At 59.9% G+C, this 7,842-nt stretch overlaps 3 non-coding genes across 3 annotated transcripts; all 3 read right to left on the reverse strand.

Moving 5' to 3' along the window:
- Positions 1 to 3,030: 3,030 nt before the first annotated feature.
- TRNAL-AAG (transfer RNA leucine (anticodon AAG)) lies at positions 3,031 to 3,112 on the reverse strand. The gene has a single exon. It is a non-coding gene; the product is annotated as a tRNA-Leu (tRNA).
- Positions 3,113 to 3,463: 351 nt separating this feature from the next.
- On the reverse strand, positions 3,464 to 3,536 carry TRNAM-CAU (transfer RNA methionine (anticodon CAU)). The gene has a single exon. It is a non-coding gene; the product is annotated as a tRNA-Met (tRNA).
- Positions 3,537 to 7,760: 4,224 nt separating this feature from the next.
- TRNAL-AAG (transfer RNA leucine (anticodon AAG)) lies at positions 7,761 to 7,842 on the reverse strand. Its single transcript has one exon. It is a non-coding gene; the product is annotated as a tRNA-Leu (tRNA).

The following is a 7,842-nucleotide window of genomic DNA, read 5'->3' on the forward strand; positions in this document are numbered from 1 at the left end:
CCGCCAGGAATGGGACCGAGTGACCTGGGCACCAGGCACCACAGCGCAAGCAAAGGAAGCCAACGTGGTTGCCAGGCCGTGAAGGCATCTTCCTCCCCCCTGCCTCCTAGTTTGGGGACCAAAGAAAGAAGGGGTTGAGCACCTGTGTCTGTGTTGGAGGCGGGAGGGAGAGGGAAGGATCGCAGGAGGATTTGGGCGACTGGGTCTAGGAGGAGCCCGAGAACGTGGCGGCCGCTACTCAGGAAAGGCCAGCAGAGCAGGGAGGCTGGCTGCAAAGGAAGGGCCTGGGAGAAGGCGGCCTGCCAAGAGCTGTGACCGCAGCCCCGAGGGGTCCTCCTACCTGGGCAAGACATCCGGGAATACAGCTTCAGCCCCCAAACCTGGAGCGTGGGGGCTGAGGAGGTGGCAACGTGGGCTTTGGGGCCCAGGCTGCCAAAGAGGCTGGAGCCAGAACCTGGCCCTCAGCCCGGTGGGGCCCCACGCCCTGCGGCGCGCTGGCCAGCCCGCCTTCTCCTGACGGGGCCGGGGAGGTGGGGGCGGCTCGCTCTCAGCACGGGCCCTTGACTTGCAATGCGTTTCCGGCCCTTGCTCGCCATGGGCCGAGAGGGCATTTGGCCAAAAATGGAGGGAGCGGAGAGAGCGAATCGGTCTCGTGACCTCAAACGCCAGAGGCTTGCATGGGGTTGACCTGGTGCCTGAAAGGTCCCATACGAATGCATGGGGTTGACATTGTGCCTGGAAGTCCCCACTGGCTTGCATGGGGTTGACCTGGTGCCTGGAAGACCCCATAGGAATGCACAGGGTTGACTGTCTGCCTACAAGTCCCCATAGACTTGCATGGGGTTGAGCTGGTGCCCGAAAGGCCCCATAACAATGTCTGGGGATGACATTGTGCCTGGAAGTCCCCATAAGCTTACACGGGCTTGACCGAGAGCCTCAAGGTCCCCTTAGGCTTGCATGAGGTTGGCCTGGGGGCTCAAGGTCCCCATAGCAATGTATGGGGTTGACATTGTGCTGGCAAGTCCCCATAGCAGTGCATGGGGTAGACCTGGTGCCTGAAAGTCCCCTTAGGAACACATGGGGTTGACATTCTGCCTGAAAGTCCCCATTGGCTTCCATGGGGTTGACCTGGTGCCTCAAAGTCCCCTTAGGAATACATGGGGTTGACATTCCGCCTGCAAGTCCCCATAGGAGTGATTGGGGTTGATCTGGTGCCTGGAAGTCACCTTTGGAATACAGGGGGGTGACATTCTGCCTGAAACTCCCCTTTGGCTTCCATGGGGTTGACCTGGTGCCTGAAAGACCCCTTAGGAATACACGGGGTTGACATTGTGCCTCAAAGTCCCCTTTGGCTTCCATGGGGTTGACCTGGTGCCTCAAAGTCCGCTTAGGAATACACGGGGTTGACATTGTGCCTGCAAGTCCCCATTGGCTTGCATGGGGCTGACCTGGTGCCTCAAAGTCCCCTTAGGAATACATGGGGTTGACATTCTGCCTGAAAGTCCCCATTGGCTTCCATGGGGTTGACCTGGTGCCTGAAAGTCCCCTTAGGAATGCAAGGGGTTGACATTGGGACTGAAAGTGCCCTTTGGCTTCCATGGGGTTGACCTGGTGCCTCAAAGACCGCTTAGGAATACACGGGGTTGACATCCTGCCTGCAAGTCCCCATTGGCTACCATGGGGTTGACCTGGTGCCTCCAAGTCCCCTTAGGAATACATGGGGTTGACATTCTGCCTGAAAGTCCCCATTGGCTTCCATGGGGTTGACCTGGTGCCTGGACGTCCCCTTAGGAATACATGGGGTTGACATTGTGACTCAAAGTCCCCTTTGGCTTCCATGGGGCTGACCTGGTGCCTCAAAGTCCCCTTAGGAATACATGGGGTTGACATTCTGCCTGCAAGTCCCCATTGGCTACCATGGGGTTGACCTGGTGCCTCAAAGTCCCCTTAGGAATACACGGGGTTAACATTCTGCCTGTAAATCCCCATAGGAGTGATTGGGGTTGATCTGGTGCCTGGAAGTCACCTTTGGAATACATGGGGGTGACATTCTGCCTGAAACTCCCCTTTGGCTTCCATGGGGTTGACCTGGTGCCTCAAAGTCCCCTTAGGAATACATGGGGTTGACATTCTGCCTGCAAGTCCCCATAGGAGTGATTGGGGTTGACCTGGTGCCTGGAAGTCAGCTTTGGAATACATGGGGATGACATTCTGCCTGTAACTCCCCTTTGGCTTCCATGGGGTTGACCTGGTGCCTGAAAGACCCCTTAGGAATACATGGGGTTGACACTGTGCCTGAAAGTCCCCTTTGGCTTCCATGGGGTTGACCTGGTGCCTCAAAGTCCCTTTAGGAATACATGGGGTTGACCTTGTGCCTGAAAGTCCCCTTTGGCTTCCATAAGGTTGACCTGGTGCCACAAATTCCTACCGCCCAGGATTTCCCTGCCAAGCAAATACAGAGGGTGCGGTCGGGCAACGATAAACACAGCACCCGCACAACCACCCGGGGCTTAAGCCTCCAAAAACTGGCCCTCCCACCCAGGCTCCGTCTTTCCCTGCCCCCGCCGCCACCGCCCTGCTTCCCTACTTCCGCCTGCCCAACATTTGCTCCAGGTCCCGGCCTGCTACCCACCTTCCTCTCCCCAGCCATCCTAGTATCTAGAGGCCCCTACTCCCAGGCTTTTCACATCTGCTCCGCCTCCTTCGAGGCGACCGCCATTTCCCTCCTTGCCGTATCACACTGCTCCTCTTGGTCCTGCCTCCTGCAGGCACCCAGGTCGCCCTGGTCCTGCTCACCACTGTGTATGGGGCAGTCGCGAAGCTGGTCTCTTGGGACCAGGGGCAAGAAGGGCTGGAGCAGCCCCCCCAACTTGGGGGCAAGGGCTCCGGAAAGCAGGGGCAGAATGAGCAGAGTCGAGGCTTCAGCAGCCTAAGGGGGACCTTTGGGCAGAGCGCGAGCTGCGGGGGAACAAGGCCGTAGCAAGGGGAGCTTCGGGAGGCCCAAGTGCCACCTGCACGCTGCAAAATCTGTGGCAGCGGTGGGATTCGAACCCACGCCCCCGCAGAGACTGGAGCCTTAATCCAGCGCCTTGGACCGCTCGGCCACGCTCCCCCAGGCTGGGCCACTTTCTCTGCGGGGCGCCCAAGCACCTGCTTCGGCCTGGCTGCTTTTCCTCCGCCACCTCCCGCACCTGACACCGCACCAGCCCAGCAGAAAAGAAGCAGGGACTGGGGCTGCCACTAGTGACCGGGCTGGGCATGGCCCTCAGCGTTCATGGTGTGCGCTACCTTGGGCAAAGCCGGCCCAGGAAGAGCATCGCCAGCGCCACCCGCGCGGACACACCAGGCGCCTGCCTCCTGGCCAGCACCGGGAAGAAAAGGCAGCGGGGGGCCACGCTTAGGCGACTGGAGCCTGCCCCGGGTGGCAGGCAAGGCGCCTGGCTCAGGCAGCAAGAGGCAAGCCTGCCTTCTCTGAGGCTCGAACTCAGGACCTCCAGATTATGAGACTGACGCGCTGCCGGCTGCGCTAAGAAGGCCCGGCTGGCTCAGCCCCCTGGTCCCGCACCACCACCGGGAGCCCTCACCTCCGGCCCACCGGGGTCCGTCGGCCAGGTCTAGGGCAAGGGACCCGGACGGGAAAACAATAGCAGCTCTCCAGCTCGGAAGGCGATTGCCATTCTCTCTCTCAGGGGCGCTCTCCTTCCCCACAAGAACCCAACCGGATTATTGGGCGGCAGTTAGCTCTGCGAACCAGCCCTGTGAGCTCGGGGCACCAGCTGCTGGTCTTTTGCAACAAACAGCTCTGTTCAGGTCATGGGTCTGAAAAGACAGGAAGCAAAAGCCCTCCACCTCCATTCGACTTCCCCCTGGGGCCAGGGAAAGTGAGGCAGGGCTCAACATGAAGAGAGGAGGCACACCCCCAGCTACACACAACGCGAAGGGTGCTACGGGCTGCTCAGGACTGGGCTGGCCCTGTTGAGGATGCAGCCTGGGGCATTTCTCCCGTCAGGCACAATACTCGTGGGCACCAGTGGACCGCCGTGCTGGAGTGATGCACAGTCCTACTCCGTGGTCCCAGATCCTGAAAACATATTGCCTGGAGGCAGAACCCGCTGTCAAAGGCTGCTGTCAGAGGCTCAGAAGAGGGGCGCGGGCAGAAGAAAGGAAGGGGCGCCCTTCCACCTGGGCTCTGCAGGTATCTGTGGCGGGCGGTTGCATGGCCACCAGGAAGAGCGCTGGCTCGGGTTTTGGCCTGCGTGGGGAGCCTGCGGGAAGGCGTGGGCTGGGAGGAGGAGAAAGGAAGCACTGCTCCTCACTGTGCGAGGTGCTGGCTTCCTGTCAGAGAGGCAAGAGGGTGTCGGGGCAGAAGGGCAGCCTGCCAGCCCCAGCAGAGTGGCGCAGCGGGAGCGTGCTGGGCCCATAACCCAGAGGTCGATGGATCGAAACCATCCTCTGCTATGTTTCCCCCCTGCTTGCCTTTTGCTTCCCCTACCTGATTCCCGCCCCTCCAAGTGGCTTTGTCCTTGACATGCCTGAGAGTGGGGCTCTCCGGCCTCCTTCCCCAAAGGCGGTGGGGAGCGTGCTCACGGAACTTTGCAAGGGAAGGCCGGTGGGCTCTCCTCCAGTGACAGTCCTGCCGAGGGAGTGGGGGCGGGGCAGCTGCGGCAGCCCCGGGGCAGCTGTGGCCTCGGAGGGAAGGGAGGAGAAGGTGCTCAGAAGCAGAGAAGAGCCCGCCAGGAATGGGACCGAGTGACCTGGGCACCAGGCACCACAGCGCAAGCAAAGGAAGCCAACGCGGTTGCCAGGCCGTGAAGGCATCTTCCTCCCCCCTGCCTCCTAGTTTGGGGACCAAAGAAAGAAGGGGTTGAGCACCTGTGTCTGTGTTGGAGGCGGGAGGGAGAGGGAAGGATCGCAGGAGGATTTGGGGGACTGGGTCTAGGAGGAGCCCGAGAACGTGGCGGCCGCTACTCAGGAAAGGCCAGCAGAGCAGGGAGGCTGGCTGCAAAGGAAGGGCCTGGGAGAAGGCGGCCTGCCAAGAGCTGTGACCGCAGCCCCGAGGGGTCCTCCTACCTGGGCAAGACATCCGGGAATACAGCTTCAGCCCCCAAACCTGGAGCGTGGGGGCTGAGGAGGTGGCAACGTGGGCTTTGGGGCCCAGGCTGCCAAAGAGGCTGGAGCCAGAACCTGGCCCTCAGCCCGGTGGGGCCCCACGCCCTGCGGCGCGCTGGCCAGCCCGCCTTCTCCTGACGGGGCCGGGGAGGTGGGGGCGGCTCGCTCTCAGCACGGGCCCTTGACTTGCAATGCGTTTCCGGCCCTTGCTCGCCATGGGCCGAGAGGGCATTTGGCCAAAAATGGAGGGAGCGGAGAGAGCGAATCGGTCTCGTGACCTCAAACGCCAGAGGCTTGCATGGGGTTGACCTGGTGCCTGAAAGGTCCCATACGAATGCATGGGGTTGACATTGTGCCTGGAAGTCCCCACTGGCTTGCATGGGGTTGACCTGGTGCCTGGAAGACCCCATAGGAATGCACAGGGTTGACTGTCTGCCTACAAGTCCCCATAGACTTGCATGGGGTTGAGCTGGTGCCCGAAAGGCCCCATAACAATGTCTGGGGATGACATTGTGCCTGGAAGTCCCCATAAGCTTACACGGGCTTGACCGAGAGCCTCAAGGTCCCCTTAGGCTTGCATGAGGTTGGCCTGGGGGCTCAAGGTCCCCATAGCAATGTATGGGGTTGACATTGTGCTGGCAAGTCCCCATAGCAGTGCATGGGGTAGACCTGGTGCCTGAAAGTCCCCTTAGGAACACATGGGGTTGACATTCTGCCTGAAAGTCCCCATTGGCTTCCATGGGGTTGACCTGGTGCCTCAAAGTCCCCTTAGGAATACATGGGGTTGACATTCCGCCTGCAAGTCCCCATAGGAGTGATTGGGGTTGATCTGGTGCCTGGAAGTCACCTTTGGAATACAGGGGGGTGACATTCTGCCTGAAACTCCCCTTTGGCTTCCATGGGGTTGACCTGGTGCCTGAAAGACCCCTTAGGAATACACGGGGTTGACATTGTGCCTGAAAGTCCCCTTTGGCTTCCATGGGGTTGACCTGGTGCCTCAAAGTCCGCTTAGGAATACACGGGGTTGACATTGTGCCTGCAAGTCCCCATTGGCTTGCATGGGGCTGACCTGGTGCCTCAAAGTCCCCTTAGGAATACATGGGGTTGACATTCTGCCTGAAAGTCCCCATTGGCTTCCATGGGGTTGACCTGGTGCCTGAAAGTCCCCTTAGGAATGCAAGGGGTTGACATTGGGACTGAAAGTGCCCTTTGGCTTCCATGGGGTTGACCTGGTGCCTCAAAGACCGCTTAGGAATACACGGGGTTGACATCCTGCCTGCAAGTCCCCATTGGCTACCATGGGGTTGACCTGGTGCCTCCAAGTCCCCTTAGGAATACATGGGGTTGACATTCTGCCTGAAAGTCCCCATTGGCTTCCATGGGGTTGACCTGGTGCCTGGACGTCCCCTTAGGAATACATGGGGTTGACATTGTGACTCAAAGTCCCCTTTGGCTTCCATGGGGCTGACCTGGTGCCTCAAAGTCCCCTTAGGAATACATGGGGTTGACATTCTGCCTGCAAGTCCCCATTGGCTACCATGGGGTTGACCTGGTGCCTCAAAGTCCCCTTAGGAATACACGGGGTTAACATTCTGCCTGTAAATCCCCATAGGAGTGATTGGGGTTGATCTGGTGCCTGGAAGTCACCTTTGGAATACATGGGGGTGACATTCTGCCTGAAACTCCCCTTTGGCTTCCATGGGGTTGACCTGGTGCCTCAAAGTCCCCTTAGGAATACATGGGGTTGACATTCTGCCTGCAAGTCCCCATAGGAGTGATTGGGGTTGACCTGGTGCCTGGAAGTCAGCTTTGGAATACATGGGGATGACATTCTGCCTGTAACTCCCCTTTGGCTTCCATGGGGTTGACCTGGTGCCTGAAAGACCCCTTAGGAATACATGGGGTTGACACTGTGCCTGAAAGTCCCCTTTGGCTTCCATGGGGTTGACCTGGTGCCTCAAAGTCCCTTTAGGAATACATGGGGTTGACCTTGTGCCTGAAAGTCCCCTTTGGCTTCCATAAGGTTGACCTGGTGCCACAAATTCCTACCGCCCAGGATTTCCCTGCCAAGCAAATACAGAGGGTGCGGTCGGGCAACAATAAACACAGCACCCGCACAACCACCCGGGGCTTAAGCCTCCAAAAACTGGCCCTCCCACCCAGGCTCCGTCTTTCCCTGCCCCCGCCGCCACCGCCCTGCTTCCCTACTTCCGCCTGCCCAACATTTGCTCCAGGTCCCGGCCTGCTACCCACCTTCCTCTCCCCAGCCATCCTAGTATCTAGAGGCCCCTACTCCCAGGCTTTTCACATCTGCTCCGCCTCCTTCGAGGCGACCGCCATTTCCCTCCTTGCCGTATCACACTGCTCCTCTTGGTCCTGCCTCCTGCAGGCACCCAGGTCGCCCTGGTCCTGCTCACCACTGTGTATGGGGCAGTCGCGAAGCTGGTCTCTTGGGACCAGGGGCAAGAAGGGCTGGAGCAGCCCCCCCAACTTGGGGGCAAGGGCTCCGGAAAGCAGGGGCAGAATGAGCAGAGTCAAGGCTTCAGCAGCCTAAGGGGGACCTTTGGGCAGAGCGCGAGCTGCGGGGGAACAAGGCCGTAGCAAGGGGAGCTTCGGGAGGCCCAAGTGCCACCTGCACGCTGCAAAATCTGTGGCAGCGGTGGGATTCGAACCCACGCCCCCGCAGAGACTGGAGCCTTAATCCAGCGCCTTGGACCGCTCGGCCACGCTCCC

Source organism: Alligator mississippiensis, chromosome 4 (genome assembly GCF_030867095.1).
Source record: "Alligator mississippiensis isolate rAllMis1 chromosome 4, rAllMis1, whole genome shotgun sequence".
Taxonomy (NCBI): Eukaryota; Metazoa; Chordata; order Crocodylia; family Alligatoridae; genus Alligator; species Alligator mississippiensis.